This window comes from Lycium ferocissimum, chromosome 1, assembly GCF_029784015.1.
Source record: "Lycium ferocissimum isolate CSIRO_LF1 chromosome 1, AGI_CSIRO_Lferr_CH_V1, whole genome shotgun sequence".
Taxonomy (NCBI): Eukaryota; Viridiplantae; Streptophyta; class Magnoliopsida; order Solanales; family Solanaceae; genus Lycium; species Lycium ferocissimum.
In genome coordinates this window covers 62426439-62448040 of record NC_081342.1, presented here as the reverse complement: position 1 = coordinate 62448040, position 21602 = coordinate 62426439, and the positions used below count along the sequence as shown (strand labels likewise).

The 21602-nt window shown below is 36.7% G+C and overlaps 1 protein-coding gene across 1 annotated transcript in view; it reads right to left on the bottom strand.

Annotated features, from left to right (window-relative positions):
• LOC132056874 (large ribosomal subunit protein eL32z-like) overlaps nt 1-21602 on the bottom strand; it is a 92627-nt gene that overhangs the window by 42407 nt on the left and 28618 nt on the right. The window lies entirely within an intron of this gene.

The following is a 21602-nucleotide window of genomic DNA, read 5'->3' as shown; positions in this document are numbered from 1 at the left end:
TAGAAGCTCTTGTATGAGTCTAGACCAGATTTTGGGAATTTCTTATAATAAAAGTATTTATTCCGCATGTTGTATCAAATTAAGGTAGTTATCTGAAGGGTTCGCCCACCAGGGAGGGTTAGTGTGGGTGCCCGCATGATCCATGATTTGGGTCGTGACAAAGTTGGTATCAGAGCTTAGGTTACCCGGTCTATAAGTACAAGAGCAATGTCTAGTAGAGTCCTACTTATGGGTGTGTTGCGCGCCACACTTATAATTGGGAGGCTATGGGACATCTAGGAAACTTGATTCTTTCATTATTTCGTGCTACTTCATTCAAATTGGTATCTAGTTGATCCCAATTGGTATACGAACTTCTCTGTTTTACTTTCTCCGGATGATGGGAACTCATCCTTAAATTCTTGCGTGAACGGTTGTTTCCGACATGTGGTACGATACGAGTTGTGTTGTCCTAATTTAGATGCGTGACTAAGTTCGGTTTCTAGATATGACCTAAGGTTTCAATTTGTGTGGAGTCGTGGTTAGGCTCGTTATTGTGAGGTTGGTTGAAGAGATGGGAGAGGCGATTCATAGGGTCATAGGATCTCCATAATTATAGTATTGGGTTTTCTCGGAAGGGGCAAGAGTGCATTTATGGCTTAATAAGAGCGATTTATTCGATGATATGATCGGTTTTAGGAAGCGTATAGCAAAGTAAGAGTTCTTATGGTATTTTGGTAAGAGTGTTATTGTGAGGATGTGACAAAGGCGTAAAAAAAAAAAAAAAAAAAAAAATGCTCAGATAAATCAATCTTCACTATAGGAACGGAATAATTGGTATCTGATACGTTTATGAGATAAGTTGCAAAGTGTGCGTGTGCACAAATTGTATAGGCTATGAAATGTGGAGTTGGCTTAAATTTGATTAGTATTGTGATAGCAGAATATAATTAGTGGTTGTGAGTTCATTCGAAAATGGTTTTCTGATCGAAATCAGGTTGCAGTATTACTTGTGATAAGTGAAGTCTAGTGGAATAGACAGTAGTGTTCATTCACTTGTAAAGTGTGTTCGTGGGTTCGCTTGGCATCTTTGAGGTTAGTGATGATAGAGGGAATTGTTGAAGCCAAGAGTGTTGATTCGTGGGCATTTTCATAGTGGGTTGGTATTAGGGTAGTGTTAAAGTTGTATATGCGATGGTCTGCTGAACTCGTCATAGGCTAATGGGAGCCAGTGATCGACAATTAGAAACAACTCTTGCGTTGGACAAGGATGGAGGTATAGTTGAAGGATTATCGGGTCTTTGCATCTAAGTTTTCGAATGAGAATTATCGGAAAGTTGTGCAAAGGTTAAATCTTGAGGATTTCTTTGATTTTGAATACAATGACTTAGGGTTATATAGCGAAAAAAAAAAAAAAAAAAAAAAAAAAAAATATACACGGTTAGTTAGATGTGTATGGTTCGGTATAGTTAAGTAAGGGGTTGGTTATTCATACGTGAGCACCTTTTTGAGGACTATTGAATAAGGCATGGGTCAATGGAATTATTTACGGTAACAGAATGATGATGGTGTGACTAGTACTAATGGTGAAAGACTTTTAGAGATCGGTGATCACGTTAGTGAACTTATGAACTAAGGAGAAAGGGGAATTATTTCCATTAAGTATTTTTGGCAAGGGTACTTCGACGAAAGAATATGAGAATATTAACAGGTTTGAGCAGCGAGCGGTCGTTTGAAAATCGATTATCTTTTTGACGTATCGTCCATTCTATAAGCTCCGTAGTATTTATTTTGACCTGCTTGCAAAAATTGAAGTCAACGGATATCATTTGATTCACTTTGGGAGAAGGTTTCATTATGAAAATTTTGGAATTCAATTATTTGGATAAATTATTTATTTTGGGAAACATGTTCTGATTGGCGATTTGAAGATTCTGTTAGATTTGAAATATTATTTATGACCTGTAGAAATTGGGGTTTATCCATGAAAAGTGGGTTTGTGGATTCCGTTGAGTTAAAGTATGATTAAATTAATGGGTTACGTTAGTACTTGGTAGTGATTTAAGGTACTATGGTCGCAAGAGGTTATAGGGTGATCGGATGGTGTCCTACGAACTTGGCTGCGGAGTATTCGGTGGTATGCTTCCGCATTGTGATTTGGAGGTGTAAGTAAGACTTAGAATTAGCAAGGTCGGTTATGAGTGGATCGGTTTGTTGGGATCGCTTAAGGTTGCTCCGCTAAAGCAAGGAGTCTTTCCGACAAGAGTATGTTGTGGTTTCGGGTTGGTCTTCATGTATTCCTAAGGAGTCGTGGTACGAAGAAAATTTAAGAATGGTGAAAGAAGGGTTAGTGAAATCGGGAATACTTTACCGGTTCGAGTGGGCAAGGTTTGCGTCTTATTCTAAGGTTGGTGTGGTTCTAAGGAAAATTGTGGGGCCTATCGATAACATTCATAGGTTTGGTTATATAGGATTAGAACATTTCGACAAAAGCTCTTATATTCGAAAACCGAGGATGGGGGAAAATTTGAATTTGGAAATATGAAAATTAGGTATTTTATCTAAGTTAGAGGGAGTTCCGGCTAGTAAGGCGAGAGAGAAATGTTTATGATGCATTCCGTAGAGGTTTCCCGCATTGTCCTATTAAAGATTCTTTAGTTACCGTCAGCGTTCATTCTCTCATGTCGCTCGAGGACGAGCGATTGTTTAATTGGTATCTGATGTAACGACCCATTTGGTCGTTTAGCACTTTTAGGCATAATATTCCTAAAACACCCTTTTCGTGGTCAAATCTTGTTGTCTATAGTCTGCGATAACGGGTGATTCGGTTATTTAATTGACGAGTTTTAGTCCTCATTTGACATGCGAGGACGAATGTTCTAAAGGAGGGGAGAATGTCACACTCCATAATAATCCTTGCTACTTGTATTAAAACAAGAAAGAATGAGTTAAGAAGGTTCAAGGAAAGTTAATCGAGTTAGTAAGAATATCGTTATAAATATGGTTGTCTTAAGTATCTCGAGGTGACTTTGGTAACCTAAAGGATTTGAAATCGCGTTATGAGTATGTATATGAGGTAATGTGAGTGACCTTTTAAAGTATTTGAGATTATTAGTAATGATATAGAAGATGGACAAAAGATAGGAATATACTTTTTCGATTGGAGTTTCGTCGAAGCTTTGTGAGTTCTACTTATGGTTATTGTGATTCTACGGACCCTTCGAGACATGTATATGAATTGTTATGGATGTAAATGACTGTGTATATGTATGTATAAGAGGTTACATGAGGTTGGAAGAGGATTAGAAGTTAAACGAAATGAATCGGAACAATTTCAGTAAAATCTCGGACCCGATTTTAGCCTATATTGTAGGAGGCATATCTCCTAGTATATGAGGAGTTTTAAGGTGTTTCAAAAGCCTAAAATTAAGTTCATCGAGTCTAGTTTGCAACGCAACAAAAAGCTCATCAAAATGATATCGGGGTAAGGAGATATGGATGATTCAAGTCGGGCTGAGTATTAAGACTATCTCAAGATACAAAGTAGAGACTTTAACTTCCGATTTCGTTTGAAGTCACAATTTATCTACAAATTTTGTTTGGTATAGAAGCATTAATGGAAATTAGGAACTACTTAATCGTGGTGTTAAGTTAAAATTAGTGGCAACAATGAGCCAATATGAACATTAACATGCCATGTCCAAAAGATGACTCAAAGTCATCTTAAATAAGACTACTATGGGAGACATACAAATATACATTTAAATGTGATTCATCCACTACACTTACATTATATTGTGGACAACCAAATTGAAAGAAAGGAGTGTGGAATTCAGCCAAGTGACTGAAAATAAGGCATCCATGTGAAGCATGCATTTGAATATTTAAGCATCTACTACTTTATGAAAGTATACATTATTTTAGGAGGACATAACATGGTGGAGGGATCATTTCACATTAAATATTGCTCATTCATCTTGGCATAATTACAATGGACAAAGGATGGTGTATGAATCATTCACCACACATACAATTGTCTTGTAAACAATTGAAAAGAAAGAAGAAAGGAGAAACAAGAAGGTGAGGCTTGGCCACACTTGGCCTAAAGTTGTAGAAAAAAATGGAATTTTAAGTGTAAAGTTAATGGAGTGACTCATGCCATAAGTGGAGCATGTGACCAACTTGTAGGCATCAAAGTTGAACCAAATAATGACTAAGGAATCAGCCATTACATTCATTTCAACTTCACAACAAAGAAAGAAAACCTAGAGAGGGAAAGAGAGCTTTCGGCCAAGGGGCTGATTTTTGAGCCCTTTGAGTCTTGATCCAAAAATTATTTTCCAAGGTGTTTCAACCCTTTAGAAGGTCCCTAAAACGTGAAGATAGTCTTTGGAGCAACAAGAACCATTTCCATCTCAAGTCACCAACTCTAGCCAAGTAGAGAAGTCAAGTTGTCAAGGTAAGATCTAACTTTCTTTTCATGTATTAAGGGTGATGTAGATGTGTGAATATAAGTTGTATGCATGAAATAAGGTGTGTTGATGTTGGAACATGATGGTAGTTATGGGGTTATATGTGTTGATGTTGAAGTATGGTTGTAACTTGACGAACATGAATCGCATGCATAAAATCATGAAAGTTGGTGTTGGAATGTTAGTTGGCCGTAGGGACTGTTTTGGTGGAATTAATGGACTGATTTTCTTTAATAAATATGGTTGTTACTATCATAGATCTCATGGTAAAAAGAATGAAAAGAATTGGAAGGTTAAAGGTGAAGTTATGTTAGTATGAAAATGGTTGAATCTATGATTTTATGTGAGCGATGTTGAAGCATGGTGTAGCCGTGTGTGGACTGTTTTGTGAAGAAGTTAGTGAACTGTTTTTACTTGATATTTTGATTGTTATTATCATGAATTTTATGATGGAAATGAAGGTGTTTAATGGTTGGAGTTGAAACTAAAGTCATTTGTGAGTTGTTATAAGGATTATAAAAATGACGATATAGCGTAGTTGCGTATGAATTGATGTTGTACTTGTCGTGTGGATAGCTGGTCATAACTTACTGAAATTATATGAAAAGAAGACATGAAATGATGTATAAAAATCGCATGTGGTTGGCTTAGTATGTTCGTAAACGTTTGCAAGAATTCCGAACATCGTTATGTTGTCGGTTAGAGACTGTTTTGGACATGTTGTGGTAGTGGACTGTTTTGGACTTGTGTTTTCATTAAGTTGGAAAGAATAATTATAAGTTAAGAGTATACATCATATTGTATGTTGGATGGGCTGTTATAAGTTGTTACATGCAAACGTTAAGGCTACAAACTAATAAAAGTAACTTGAGAATGTCGAAGCCGTATGTGAATCGTTATTGCATGTTATGAATGTGGGTTGTTTAGAATATTGTGTGGGCTGTCCGGATTGGTATTGAACACATAATTATTGATGTTGTATTGGTAGTATGTGGTTGGTTTAGATACAAGAGAAAACATCGCCTAAACATCTAGAAAGGAGTTACTAACGTTAGAATACGTTTGAATCTCCATGTAGCTTAATCATAGTTGTTGGCGTCTTAATATAGGTTGAAGTATTATTGGGTAGCGTACACATATTGTGTGACGAATAAGCACAAAAGACCTTGTCCGATCGGAAGCACTTCGAGAAGGAAAAAGCTTTGGCGTGAAAGTTCGTGACACCTGTTCGGCATTGAGGTAGGTTACGGTTTACTTTATGTCTAGACTCCGGTTAGCGAAACGTATGTAAATAGTAGTGATTGACGGGGAAAGCATGATAGGCCTTCGGGCATGGTGTGGAGGTAAATTCCATCTAGGTTGGTATTGCCCGCTGTTATGTGGGCTTGTCGCCATTATTGTGATACTGTTATGTGGGCTCGTCGCCATTATTACGATATTGTTATGTGAGCTGTCATTGTATTGTGATTTCATGTATTTGATATAATTCTCTCTCTCTTGTTATCCCACTTTGGTCATATGGAAGAGGAAGGTTATTGCGAGAATTGAATATTGAATTGCAATTCCTAGTATGAATCTATGGAACCTATGATTGCGGTGATTATTGAGGTTGATTCCATGCGAGGCATGCATCCCATATTCTATGTGCTATGTGATGTAATTATCACCTAGTTGTATCTTTATCACATACTAGCTCCCTCACCTTATGAAAGGGAAGGGTAATATTGATGATTGAGCCGTGGGCAATAATATGACTTGTACTTGTTTATTGCATATTGGTGATATAGTTGAGACTGATATCATGCATGACATTCTTTCATATTACTCTTATGTTGTTATAATGGTGAGGAGAGTGATTGAGAGACTCCGAGGTTTCTGCCGGAGATTGAGAGTGACAGAGAGACTCCGAGGTTTCTGCCGGAGATTGAGAGTGACAGAGAGACTCCGAGGTCTTTGCCGGAGAGGGTAAAAGAGAGATGAGTGTTTGTTGCCCGAGGTTTCTTGCCGGGAACGATGGAGTGTCCGATGCCCGAGGTCTTTGCCGGGATCGTGAGAGTGTGCTCGTGATCCGAGGTTATATTCCGGAGCGAGTGGTACATGGACTTCGCGGGTCCCCCATGGGTCATGACTATGAGGCATTGCCATAGCATGTGTGTACGGGAGTGGAGTGTGAGAGGTGACTACTGCATTGCATAACATTACATAGCACGACATTGCATTGCATAGCACTCCATTTGAATGGTCATTCATATCATTGCATGGCACATTCTCTGATTGATTCTTGATTTGTGAATTACGAGTTGTTGTTTGTGAGTATTTATTTTAAAGGTTGGATGGAATCGAGGTTTATAGAATTCTCCCTAGGCTTATAATCCGAGATATTGAGATCCCTTGTGACTATCGTTAATGCAAGACTTTCTCATGTGCTAGATGTGTGTTTGTGTTTGATTACTTATCTGCTTACTTGTTAGTTGCTTCTTGTTTATATGCGTGAACTAACCATTGTCGGCCTATGATACCTACGAGCCTAGTGTTGTGCTCATACTACTCTTGCTACACTCCTTACCGGAGTGTAGAGTTATTTTCAGGTGATGTTCGGAGTCTCACGACCGTTTCGAGGCATTCGTCAAAGACGTTTGGGTGAGCTATTGCAACCCGAGTCTCTCCTTAGATTTCGTTGTTCTCTATCCTTAACGAAGTCGTATCCGGTTTGAGTCTGTTATCTATTCAAATTGTAAACTTCTTAGAAGCTCTTGTATGAGTCTAGACCAGATTTTGGGAATTTCTTATAATAAAAGTATTTATTCCGCATGTTGTATCAAATTAAGGTAGTTATATGAAGGGTTCGCCCACCAGGGAGGGTTAGTGTGGGTGCCCGCATGATCCAACAAGAGTTTCAATCCAAACTTTAATCATAGAATATTTCCATAAACAAGATTTAAGTAATGGAATGGAGTACTACACACATAGATATTCAAAATATAATAAGGAATCGAAGAAATGAGTAAAAGAGTAAGAAGTTTCTCATCTAAGTCTTCAAATCTTCTCTTCCAAAGTGTGAGTTGATGAACTCTAGTCTCCAAAACTTGTGTTGAAAATGGCCAAAGATCAAAATAATTTCTCCAAGTCTTGTTTTTATAGTTCACCCATTTTTCCAAGTCCAAAAATAACAAAATAAGCCCCAAATTTTCAGATTTACAAATCTGTCCAGTTTTTGCAATTTTAGTCGCTTTTTTCATTTCTTCAATTTGACATCTTTTTGACTTGTTTCACTTGGTTTCTTTCCGATCACTATAAAACCTGTAAAATGGAAGTAAACGACATTAAATGCACTATTTCTCAATCAAACATAGCAAAAATCTAAGATTAAAGAAGGGATAAGTTGGTAAAATACCAACTTATCAGCCATCTATGGCATGCATTGCAAGGGATATCAAGCCATCCTAATCTCACTCAGTTTTGATGAAGAGTTAAATTGTTGTAACTGAAGGAAATACCAAAAAAAAAAAAAAAATCTTTCTTAAGTTGACAGTTTAGTAAATCAATTAGCCACACTTAGTGACTCAACAAAGCAAAAATGACTTTTATCCATTATTTCCTGAGTCAACAAGGTCAAAGAATTAATACTCCCCAAATGTAATTAATTCGTTTCTTAGCATTGTCATGTTAATTAGATTGTTGACAAAAACATTTAAAAGCCTCTCCTATTGAATATGCAATGCAAATTATTGGTGTTTTGACTATTCATAAAACAAATGGAACAATCTACTTTTACCCTATTACTATAGGATTGTTTCAATTCTCATGTTATTTTTCTCATTTTTAAAATGTTAACGCATACTAATCAGCGCTCAAAAATGTGTTTTGACGCTGAATGCAAACTACCGGTGTTTTGTAATAAAAATTGGTTATTTATTTTTCAGTAAAAATTACAAAAGATGACTTTGGTAATTCACTTGTGTAATCCTTTTTGCATTCTTGCTTTGAAAAATCACTAAAATGTTCACACCTACTGACGTGTATATCTAGACAAAATCCTAGTAAAACCAAAATCGTTTGGAGCTCAAATGTTCATGTCACCTCATTCTCATTCGAATTTGATAAAGATGTTTCTCTGCTCATTTTTTTGCATATTATCGTAGTAATTAGTCAGAAAGTTATGTCACTTAAAAAGAAAAAAAAGTAAACCTTAATTTTATTCATGTTGATAAACCTTAATTTTATTCATGTTGATTTTTTAATTTTTAGCAAATGGTAATATAATAATTTGATGGAATAGCACCATTTGCTCTATTTCGCATCTCTAAGACTCTCTCTCGGTGCACGATAGCCTGTCCATTAGCGTAAGTTAGTAGTGTTACAAACGTTCATCACATCACCGGGAAGGAGAAAACTCAGGATCAACTACGGGAAGAGGTTCGTAAGGTTACTCCAGCGGAAGGAATGCAAACACGAGCGGTGGGAGGTGTGAAACGAGCTGAACAGAGTGTAACAACGACGGTTGCTACGCAGGTGAATGTTGAGGTGCAGCAAAAGGGTAATAAGACCCCGATGCAGGTGGGGTCTGTTGGAAACACAACTGGCACTACTGATGCAACTCCGGTGGTAGGTGTGGCAAAACCTTTGCTGCCAATATCGATTATGGTCACTCAAATGTACAATCCGGCAACGACAGCTTCGATGCCGGCGCAAAGGAAATTAGAGATGCTAGGACCAATGGAGAAGCCGTGGGTGGAATTATTTGAAGGTAATAAGATGGCATCCAAAGGAATTGAGCTCCAATTTGTTCCTCCAGTGATTAAGGATGGGGTTAAAATGGCCCAGTTGAACTTAGATGAAGTGGAAGAAGAAGCCCGAATATGGAAGGCAGCTCTGATCTTATATGTAATAGGGGCGGATCCTACGATTGCTGCTATATCTCGCTATCTTGCATCTCTTCGTAAGTTTTACCAACCACCTAAAATCTTCTATCACAACGATGGGTTTTTCATTGTTAAATTTCATCTTTTGTCGATGAGAGGGATGAGATTCTGATGAATGGGCCTCATATAACAATAAACCTACAATTGTCAAACCATGGATGCCAAATTTTAATTTCAATAATGAAGTGCTAAAGATGATACCCTTATGGGTTAAGCTACCTAATTTGCCATTGAGTTCTTGAGGTCCAAAATCCCTTAGTCGAATAGCTAGTACCTTGGGCACGCCTATATGTGCGGATGATTGTACTTCTAAGCTAGAGAGGGCATCATATGCTAGATTGTTGTTTGAAATAAATGCTACAGTCGCTTTGCCTAATGTGATTAAGGTGATTGATCCTCATGGTGAGGTGTTTGATCAAGAAGTATGGTGTGACTGGAAGCTTCATCGCCCTATTTGCTGTCAAATAGGTCATTTATGCCAACCTCCTCCTCCAAAGAAGGCTGCTGAGAAGCAGCCTGAGGTGCTAAAGAAGGGTAATGGCAAACAAGATGATGTCCCAAAAAAGGACCTGCTCAGCCAGCTGCTCAAAGGAAAGGTCATGACAAACAACCTCAAGTGTGGCAATCTAAAGAAAGGGGCGAAGGGAATTTAGCTATAAAGAACACCGATCCAGCAGAAGCTAAGAGTGGTGTGGAAGAAGGGGAATGGAAGAAGGATTTTGGGAAAGTTAAAGTCCCAGCACCTGTTAGGGATGAGCCAACAACATTTAATGGTTTCAATCCTTTGGTTCAGGATGTTTTACAACAAATGATCCAGGCTGCTTTCAATAGAGCTGAGGTGGGGTACAGTGGTAGAGGGGGAGTGGTGCAAAGTGTTACACCTCCTACCATTTCTACATGAAGATAGCAACTTGGAATGTTAGGGGGTTTAATAAGATCTTTAAGCATAAAGAGTATTTGAAGGCAGGAATAATGTGCACTTTGATATTATTGCTATTATTGAACATAGAGTTAGCTTAGATAATGCTAGTAATATAATAAAGAAGACTGCCTTTGGATATGATTGAAAGCATAACTACAACACTGATGGAAGAGGCAGAATATGGCTGCTATAGAACCCTACCAATGTCAATGTTACAGTGTTGCAGACAACTGATCAGTTTATCCATTGTATGGCTGAGACAGTTAATGGTTGTTTGAGGCTCGAGTTCACTGCTATTTATAGTTTGCACACTATAGAGGATAGGAAAGGACTATGGAGTGGGTTGGAGGCTATGGCACCACCGATCTGTAATCCTTGGCTCATCATGGGTGATTTCAATGCTATATTAAAGGGGGAGGATAGGATTGGTAGACCAGTGATTGATGCTGAAACTAAAGACTTTGCCCATTTCCTGGATAATTATGGTGTGACTGAACTTAAAATAGTGGGAAGGTTCTTCACATGGACTAATAGTCATGTGCATAGTAAGATTGATAGAGCCTTGGTTAATGCAAATTGGTTAAACAAGTGGCCTCAGTTGGAGGTAGTGGCGCATGACCCTTATTTCTCAGATCATTCCCTCCTAACTGTCACTATTGAAGAGTACCACGGGAGGCAAGCTAAGCCATTCAAATTCCTAAATTGTTTAGCTGGCCACTAAGACTTTAACACTATTATTGAGGATATATGGTCAGTTCATGTCCAAGGCAGTCTTATGGAGAGAGTTTAGAAGAGGTTGCATTTAATGAAGGGTGGGATGAAGAAGCTGAATACCAAAGAGTTCTCAAAGGTGGAGTTCAAAGTCAGAAGTGCTAGGCAACAACTTCATGATATACAACTGCAGTTGAGGACTACCTTTGATGACCCTCAATTGTATGATAGAGAGAAGGCTCTTAAAGGTGAATTGGAGAAATGGAGCATGATTGAGGAGAGTATTATGAAACAAAAGTCAAGAATCTAGTGGTTGGGTTTGGGAGATTCTAACACTGCTTTCTTTCATGCTAGTGTCAAAAACAGAATCAGCACCAACCATATTAATAGGCTTGTGTCAGAGAATGGTACAATTGTTCAGGATGCTGAGGGAATAGAGAAAGAGGTGGTGGCATTCTACTCAAAACTGTTTGGTTCCATGGAAGATTCCTTAAAAGCCATAGATCCTAGAGTAATGTCTAATGGGCCTAAACTGGATAGGGCACAACAACTGAAGCTTGTGGAGCCAATTTCTGCAGAGGAGATAGTTGAAGGGTTACAAGGGATATATGATGCTAAAGCACCAGGGTGTGATGGATTTAATGCCTATTTTGCCAAAAGAGCATGGTCTATTATTGGAGAAGAGGTTATTAGTGCAGTACAAGATGTGTTCCAAAGGAAGCAGATGTTCAAGCCTATTAATTGCACCTCAGTGACATTAATTCCAAAGGTACAACACCCTTCCTCTGTAAAAGAGTTCAGACCTATATCTTGCTGTTCCATTTTCTATAAGCTGGTCTCAAAAGTGCTGACAAAGAGACTGCATGGTGTCATGGCTTATTTAATTAATGATAGCCAGGTTGGTTTTGTACCTGGTAGGGTGATTATAGACAACATTTTATTAAGTCATGTGTTGGTTAAGGGGTATGGGAGGAAAGGGATATCTGCTAGATGTATGATCAAGATAGATATGCAAAAAACATATGATTCAGTGGAGTGGGTGTTCCTTGAACAGGTACTACATGGCCTACATTTTCCAGGTCTTTACATTGAGTGGATCATGATGTGTGTAAGGTTAGTCTCCTATGCTATACTAGTGAATGGGCATCCAGCTAAACCATTTGAAGCTAAAAAGGGATTGAGACATGGGGATCCCATGTCACCCTTTCTCTTTGTGCTTGTGATGGAGCATTTCACTAGATCTTTGAAGCAACTGAAGTTAGAGCCAAAATTTAAGTTTCATCCTAGGTGCAGCAGCTTGAACATTGTGCAGCTAGCCTTTGCTGATGATTTACTCTTATTTAGTAAAGGAGATGTCACATCTGTACAACTACTATTTGATAAGTTTCAGGACTTCTCAAACTCTTTTTGGTTTACAAGCTAATCCTTCTAAAAGCCGCATATACTTTGGGGAGGGGGGGGGGGAAGGGATGGAGTACAACAAGAAATATTGACTTTGCTTGGATTCAATAAAGGTACATTGCCTTTCAGATACCTGGGAGTCCCTCTGATTGTCAAGAGGGTGTCCATAGTACAATGTCAGCCAATTGTCATGACCCATTTTGCTTAGGCCGTGCGGGCACTTACCTTTCCGCCTCGATAAGCGAACCCTCAACCCAATAATGAATAATACACGAAAGAATGAAATTAAACAGCAGAATAGAACAAATACGTAAGTCTCACGATATATCTATATATAAGTAGTAGAAAGTGCGGAATGACAATAAACATCCCCAGGGTCTAGTCTGAATAATACAAGAGCATCTAAGGGGAAATAATACAATCTGGAATAATAATACATAAAATGTCTATGTCTCTGAAATAAATAGGACATATGATAAGAAAGTCTTCAAGGTCAGCGGACGGCCGTGCTCACCCTGGAAACTCGAGAGGAAGCTGAATGCGTCGATCAGCCACGGGTCACAGAAGTGGATCCGACCTGGTACTCTACATTCATAAAAGAATGCGACATAAGTGCGGTCACAAACAACGATCTGGTAGGCATCATCGGCCGACTAAGCATAACTAACACAATCCAGAAAATAAAGCAGATAAGCAAGGAACTAACAAGTATAAGACAATGCAATCAATTCCATTTATCCGCCATCCCCTACGTAGAGCACCTAATCCCAAATGTGCCAAGTCTGGAGGTATCCAATCCAATATCACAATACAACACCAAACATCAAAATCAAGTCATAATGCAATGCAGTAATGGTATGAGTGCAATGCAATGCCATGCAAATGCGGTGTACACATGTATTACGAATGAAAATATCGACGTCTCGGTAGAACAACCCAGCGTGACTCGCGAAGTCTAAGTGCCACCCGTCTCGGATCTTTACCCAACAGACAGACGGGACCCCGGATCTTTGCCCACGGGGGGTTCTCACCGGCACCACCCTGGGGGACCCGCGGAGTCCATGCATTAACAACGATTCTGAAAATATCATCGGAATCAGCCATGCAACAACGATGCCGGAATAGATCATCGAACATCGGCCATCTCGTAATCACTCTAGTAAAAGAGTTTATCAAATATCAGTTTCATACAATCAACAATTTTGGATTGATCTACGGACATCGGCCTTCTCACAATCACTCAAGTAAAAGAGTTTATCAAATATCAGTTTCATACAATCAACGATTCCGGGATTGATCTTCGGATATCGGCCTTCTCACAATCACTCAAGTAAAAGATTTTATCAAAATATCAGTTTACTCAATCAACGATACCGGATCATCACAGGGTATTGGCCATGCATCATGAATGAGTGAGAATGCGTGCAACGCGTGTATCAATATCAACAATCAAGTTCAATATTACAAGTACCAATAATGGGGTACGCCAACAATGTATCATATCACAATACCAATAGTGGGTATGCCAACAATATATCAATATCACAATACCCATAGTGGGTATGCCAATAATGTAACCGAATCACAAGTACCAACGGTGGGTACGCCAACAACATATCCAAGTACAAATACCAACAACGGGTATGTCAATTCTATCCCAATCAAGGCGATAACACAGAGTCCAATATCTACCAATTACTCATGGCATCAAACCAACACAATAGAATAATTTAAGCACATATACTGGGGTGGCTAGTCCCAACCCTCAACAGGGCCCAACCTAAGGCAATATCCAACCCGACTTCGTACCCAAAGGTTCACATGCTGTCTCCGACAATATAATCTAAATATGTGCTTCGCTATACGAAGTCTAACCAAAGGTAAGTCATAACCTACCTGGATGGCCGAACCGCAACACCAACAACTCACTTCTTTGCCTTGCCTTTTCGCTGAACCTCAGAACCAAAGTAGTCTAAGCATAATCGAATTCTATATTAGAAATCATGAAGAATGAAGAAATAAGCAAGATTTACCTCCAAGATTCTCCTCTAAATATCCTTAAGAATAGTTCCCTCAAGCTCAAATATCGAAATGGGACATAATGAGGGTCTAAGGGCTTTTAACACTTTATTAATGTTACTAACTGCCCGTCACCCGCCTTAGCAGTACTGGGACCGCCCCAGCGGCGCCGCCTCAGCGGTTAAGCCTAAAACGCTTGGACCGCTTCAGCTGCAAGGTTACCGCCACAGCGGTACCGCTGTCGCCAAAGCGGGCACCAGACACCAGAAAACTTCCCAAACTCCACAATTCGATCCGATTTTTCGACTAGTTCCCGAGGTCATCTGCTCACATACCATATACATTGACACACATAAAAACGTGCTACGAACGCGCCCGTGGCCTCGAAATTCTCAATGGAGGTCTCGTTGACCGAGTAAACCCCCGATGCCTTAATTCTAATTTCCCAACCCAAGTCCCAAAATGCATCCAAGTGCATTGGGAAATGAACCAAATACACACCCAAGTATTAAACGACCATCTGGACCTCTCAGAATTGACGAAATTATGAAAAGGGTCCGTTTGCCCTAAAGTCAACTTCGGGTTAAATTTTTTTCACTTTAAGCCTATATTTCCCAAAAGTTGCTCGAATCCGGTCTTGACACCTCGGGAAGCGTGTCAACGGTCTCCTCGGGTCAAAAGTGAACTAATCAATGCTCGGGAACGGGCGAAAATACCGAAAAGACTATAGCGACCAAACGGGTCGTTACACCAATTTTGGATAAGATGCTATATAGAATTAAGTCCTGGACTACTAGATATTTGTCCTATGCAGGAAGAGCTCAGCTCTTGAAGTCAGTGCTTTTCTCAATTCAAGTCTTCTGGACTCAGGTTTTTGTTCTCCCTAAGAAAGTTATCAAGATTATAAAGGCTACATGTAGATCATTCCTGAGGTCTGGGCGTGCAGAGATTTCCAAAAAGGTACTAATAGCTTAGGAAAGAATATGTCAACCTAAAACTGCTGGTGGTCTGAATGTGTTAGACATCACTGACTTGAACAGAGCTGCTTTCAGTAAACTGCTGTGGAATATTTGAACTAAGAAAGACAAATTGTGGGTCAAATGGATCCATTGTTACTATGGAGGAGGTAGAAATATTCTCTTAGATGTGCCACAGCAGGCTTCTTGGATAATTCAAAAAATCTTGAAAGCCACAAAGTACTTTGTGAAGGCAGGATATGGTGTTGATGATATAGCAAATATGGAACAGTTCTCAACTAAGGCATTTTATTTGAAGATGAGAGGGCAGTTTCAAAAGGTGCCATGGAAAAGATTAGTCTGTAACAATTATAGATTGCCTAGATGGGTGTTTATACTGCAGCTTGCTGCTCTAAACAGGTTGTCCACCAAGGATAAGTTGTATAAATAGGGAATCCTCTCTGAGAAGACATGTGCATTGTGTGAGCAGATGGAAGAAAGCAGCTCCCATCTCTTTTTTCTTTGTGATTTCTCCAGTTTAGTGTGGCACAAATTGCTGGCCTGGATACAGGTAAATAGAGGACCCCTTCCATGGGAAGAAGAGCTAATATGGGCAACAAAGATTGCAAATGGTAGGACACCACAAGCAGAGATATACAGGATGGTGCTTCAGCTACTGTATACCATGTGTGGAGTGAAAGGGATGGTCGGATATTTCAGAAGAAGAAGCAAACAGCTGAGACCATTGTCAAATGAATTGTCCAAGAGGTTCATGTTAAGGCTGGGAGATGGGCTAAAATAGTTAAATGGTTAGAGAGTCACAATTGGTATCCTTAGGCAGGCTTCTATTGTAATTGTTGTTCTTTTAAGCATCTGTGTATCCTAGGAGACTGGGACTGTGTCCAGTAACTAGGATTTCTCTGTACTTACAATGTTTCACTTGGTAATAAAATCTTATTTACCCAAAAAAAAAAAAAAGTTAACAATTAAGTAAATCAAATAGCCACACTTAGTTACTTTAACAAAACAAAAATGAGTTTTATCCATTATTTACTTAGTCAACTAGGTCAAAGAATTAGTATTCCACAAATGTAATTCCTTTGTACCATTGTCATGTTAGCTATTGACAAAAATATATAAAGACTGTCCTATTCAATATGTAATGCAAAATATTTCTGTTTCGCCTTCTCAAAAAAACTAATGGAACCATCTACTTTGGTAAATCATTTGTGTAAGCTTTTTTGCATGAAATCTCAGTTTGAACAATTTCATGAACAAAAAATTCTAGTTAATTTTAGTATAAGAATTTTGCTTTTATTACATTGATTTAATTAATTAAATCTGTTTAACAATTGCAAAAACACCTATTCTGCATAACATTTCAGTTTAAAAACTTATTTTTATTAAGACAAACCCACTGTCCCTTAAGATTGTAAGTAAACTAAACTAAACTAAATATTATAATAGAGTGAAAAAAATAAAATACAAATCCAATAGCATCAAGCGGTATAATGCAACCCACCATGTTGATTCATTCATTCATAATGCAAAATACAAGTGACGTTCATACAAAATCATAGTCTTGCACGAAAATAACCTTAAAACAAGCATTCATCCGTCCTTCAACGTTCATCATGATTCAAAAAACTTAAAAACACAAGAAAAACTTGGATCAATCAAAATACTCAAAACACACAAATATGAACGTTTGATTGGGATGAGATCAATCAAGCTAGGGATGGTGAAGATGGAGGAGTGACAAATTCATTGGGATCCACATTCAAATGAAGAAATAATCCCCTTATCATCCTTTCCATCCTATCACCTAAAGCAACAATCTCGTTCAACATTGCATTTTGGTGATCTCCAATGGCATTCAATCTGTCTTCAATAGTTTGTAGGTGCCGGCTTATGCTTTCATTGAATGCATGGATTCCATGCACAATCAGTTGAGTTTGTTGTAGAATGCTTTCCAAATCATTCCCTAGAAACAAAAATACACAATATTAGCGGTTCACAAGTAAATATTGAAAGTGAATGCAAAAAGACTTATTTTCATACCTGCCATGTTTCTCTTCTATATGATAAAAGTGAGAGTGGAGTTCTTTATACACAACAAGAAGAACACTTACCTTTAAATAGTGTTGACACCCAATTTTGGCCCTCTGTATTTGAAAATTAACTTCTTTAGGCTTCCTAGTCATTAAATAGCACAAAATACTGTTTTTATACATTTTTTAACTTTAATATAATTTATTGATGATTGTCCTTATTTTTAAATAATAGGAATTTTTATCAATTTATTTTCATTTTTAAATAATTATTTTGTTATAGTCGTTTGTATACAAACAACATGCTAATACAGTTTTACTTCAATTAATTAGCAGGTCTCCTTAATTCAAATCACATTTTTTACTTTATTCACGAAATTACCTTAAATATATTTTTATACTTTATTATTTTAGTTACAGTCTATTATTACATGGAAGTCGGAGGAACTAATTTTAAACACAGATAAGATTTAGCACATGGTTTTAAGAAGCCATGGTTTTGTGAAGCCCATGGTTTTGTGAAGCCCATAGTTTTGGCACATGGGTGTTTGGATAAAAAGTGGTTTTACCTTTGCCTATATATAAGGAGGACTTCCCTCTCATTTTTCTCACCACTTCACACTACCTCACATATATTTTCTTCTCTCTACACTCTCCATATTTTCTTTTCATAGGAAGACTAGTAAGACTAGCATCTTCCTCCTCTCTCTTTTTTTTCTCTTTTTTCTCTTCTTTTTTCATACATTGTCTTTACGCTTTTATATACCTTGTCTTTACATTCATTATATGCATAGCCTTTATATTTATATGCATTACATACATTGTCTTTATATTTATTCATGCATTTATCTTTACATTCATTCATGCATTGTCTTTATATTTATTCATGCATTTATCTTTACATTTATTCATGCATTTGTCTTTATATTTGTTCATACGTTTTGTTTATATTTATTCATACATTGTCTCTACATTTTCTTCATACATTTTTCTCTACTTTTTCTTTAAATTTGCATACATTTTTTTACTCCCCTATAAATATTTTTCATACACTTGCAAGCATTTTCTTTTACTTTTTTGTCAATATCATCACATTACATGCTCATTTGTATTTTATTTTTTATTATTTTTTTTAAACATTTTGTTCTTTATATTTTCTCTACATTATCTATACATTATTTTTACATTTACATATGTTTTCGTTTTTTTTTTATTTATTCTTATATTTTTTACATATATCATACACATATACATTCTTACACCGTGTATACTACACCAATTCTAGAGTCAAAACAAGTTTTATCTCCCTTTTGTCAAGTTTAATAAACTTTATGTCAAATCGCTTTTTTAAAGACTTTATGTCAAATCTCTTTTAAAGGTTTTATGTCAAATCACCTTTTAAAAGCTTTATGTCACATCCATTATTTTTTGACTTTTTCAAACTTCTTTGACTAATATATTTTTCTTTCATTTTACAATTTATTAAAAATATTACACTCTTGGCCGATGAAGAAATTTCCGTCGATTTCCAAGGCCTCCCATGTACAAAAGATGGATTTTTTTTTATATTAAGTTTATTTATTATTTCTTTTCATTCGATAGTTATTTAATCGCTTACTGACTTTTTTACCAAGTGCTTATACAGGTATGGGGAAATACATCTCAAAGACGATACTCGGAAGGCAACCGAATCACTGTTTGTATTTACTTTCCGCGTTCTTTAAACTTGTACATAACATAAACTCGTACTATAGTGGAAATATTATTTTTTGAATGTCCAGTGGAGATATTTATTTACTTGTCATCTTGCATGCTTAATTTAAATCTTGTTGTTCGCTTTAGGCAAGAATTAGGCCATCAATACTTTCATAAATAGATTAAATTGACTTGGTATAAATACTTTGTTAATTAATTCACACTTTTGGCGTTTAAGCAAAGATAATAGTTCATCCTTTATTTTTATACAATTTTAATATACATTTTCTACACACTTTTAATACACATTTTTTACAACATACATTTTACATTCTTTCGTACACACTAATATACCTTTTATTCAAGTTAAATCCACATTATTGGCGCTAGGTATTTATTAGGTTGTCTATTTACAATCTTTTATTCTTTAAAGACATTATATATTTTCACTCATTTTTATACATAATTTCTTATATTTATTTTTTGTCAATACTTTTACCAATATTTTTTTTTTTACAATTCGTTTGTCCCCTATTCTTTTGGTAGGATATTCATTAAACAAACACTCTTTTACGAAACAGTAGAAATAAGTCAAATCGACTTCACTTTTTTTTGAATTCCTTTATTATATAGGCTCTTTACACCAATGAATACTTGGGGATTCCTTTTACATTCTTTATTCGCTGATATACCTAGTTATACAATTCTTCATATATTTTATGTTTGATATACACCTTTGTAATTGAAATACATTTTTTATATGTTTAATATGCATACAGTCTTTTAATATACATAGACGCACATTACATAGACACACATTCTTTATATCCTTGATATATTTATTTTTTACATAGTCTTACATCTTTTATATTCTTAATATAGTTACACATTCTTTACACTAACATGTATATACACTCTTGGTACTAACAGATATACTTTTATACTTACGAGGTACATTCTCTTTATACTCTTTTATATATTCTTTTTTTACTATACATTCTTTATGAATACTTGACACTTGATATAAATACATTTTTATACACTGTATATACTTAGTATATTATCACATAGTGTAGATTTTCATGAAATCATAACATTTTGAAAACATGTAATAATAATGATAAACAGATAGATAATCCCCCTCTAGTGTTCAGTTAAACTAAGTCTAAATTTGTCTTGAGCAGCTCTAAGGGATGCTTAATACCTTCCCCTAGGGTAAATAAAACCCTTATCTAGAATCTCATAAGTTTCGTAGACTAAAATGGGAGCATACACAAATATATATAGGTTTCCTGATTTTTCCTAAAAAATAAGGTGGCGACTCTAACCCTTTTAAACCAGTTAGAAGAACCGTGAAGTTGCAAGCTATCTTGGACCCGTTCAAAATAGGGCATAACAAATAGGATAAATAGAGAATGTCTGATGGACTTACCAATGCTCCATTAATAGGTATTTCTATACAAGAAGGCCAGAGACAATAAATTCCAACAAACACGCATACACAAAAAACATACAATCATTAACAAAACGGATATCCAAAAGTAATGTAAATACGACAATAATATTTCGTCACTTTTAAGGTGACGTTTGTTCATTACATCATCAAGATTAAACCCTATAAAAACACCAACAAGAGTCCAGTTAATTGGAATGGCTTGAGTAGAGCTTTGTGGATCAATATTTGGGGTCATCAATGGTGTCAGCAAACACTCCAGCCTATTAGCCATACTTGCAACCCTCATCATCACCTGCTTCTGATTGTGCAATAACTGATCCACTCGACGAGTTAAAGTAGCAATATCAATACGTAATTCTTGAATTTCTTTCTGGTTTTGCGAAGGCATGTTGACCGGATACACAGAGACAATGCTGTTGGGATTTGGTATGGGATTGTTAGCTGCCATTGTCCAACTGCACAAAAAGAATAAGAATTAAGAACTCAAGAATTATATACAAAGTAAAACGTTGCGATAACAATTGTAAACTTGAATCATCAGCCAAAAAAACTACAAGTTACAAGTACAGTACTAATACCTAGCGCAAGGAATTGTTATAGGGTTTTTTAGAGAAGTGCTTGAATAGTTTATGATGATTAATTAGTTCCATTAAATAGCAACTAGTATACATACCCGCGCGATGCGCGGATTGTTTAAAAAAAAAAAACGGAGAGAGATAATACAAACAGGACTAAAAGTATTGCATGTGGGCGGACCACCAATAACAAAGTTCCATATTGTACATCAGCCGGTTTCAACCTGTAAATACAGTCAAGAGCTAAATTTAGCGTCTACATTCAAAAGAATTAAACCAAAAAACAAATAGATGTATTTCATCGGGTTGTCTCTATAATATTGTTGTCAGGGACCATCAATCCCAAGTGACCTATTAAAAAAAGGGCTTGTGCATGAAACATTTATTCCTCTTTTTCTTTGATCGGTAAAACATTTGTTCCTCTTTCCTCTTTTTGCCACAAA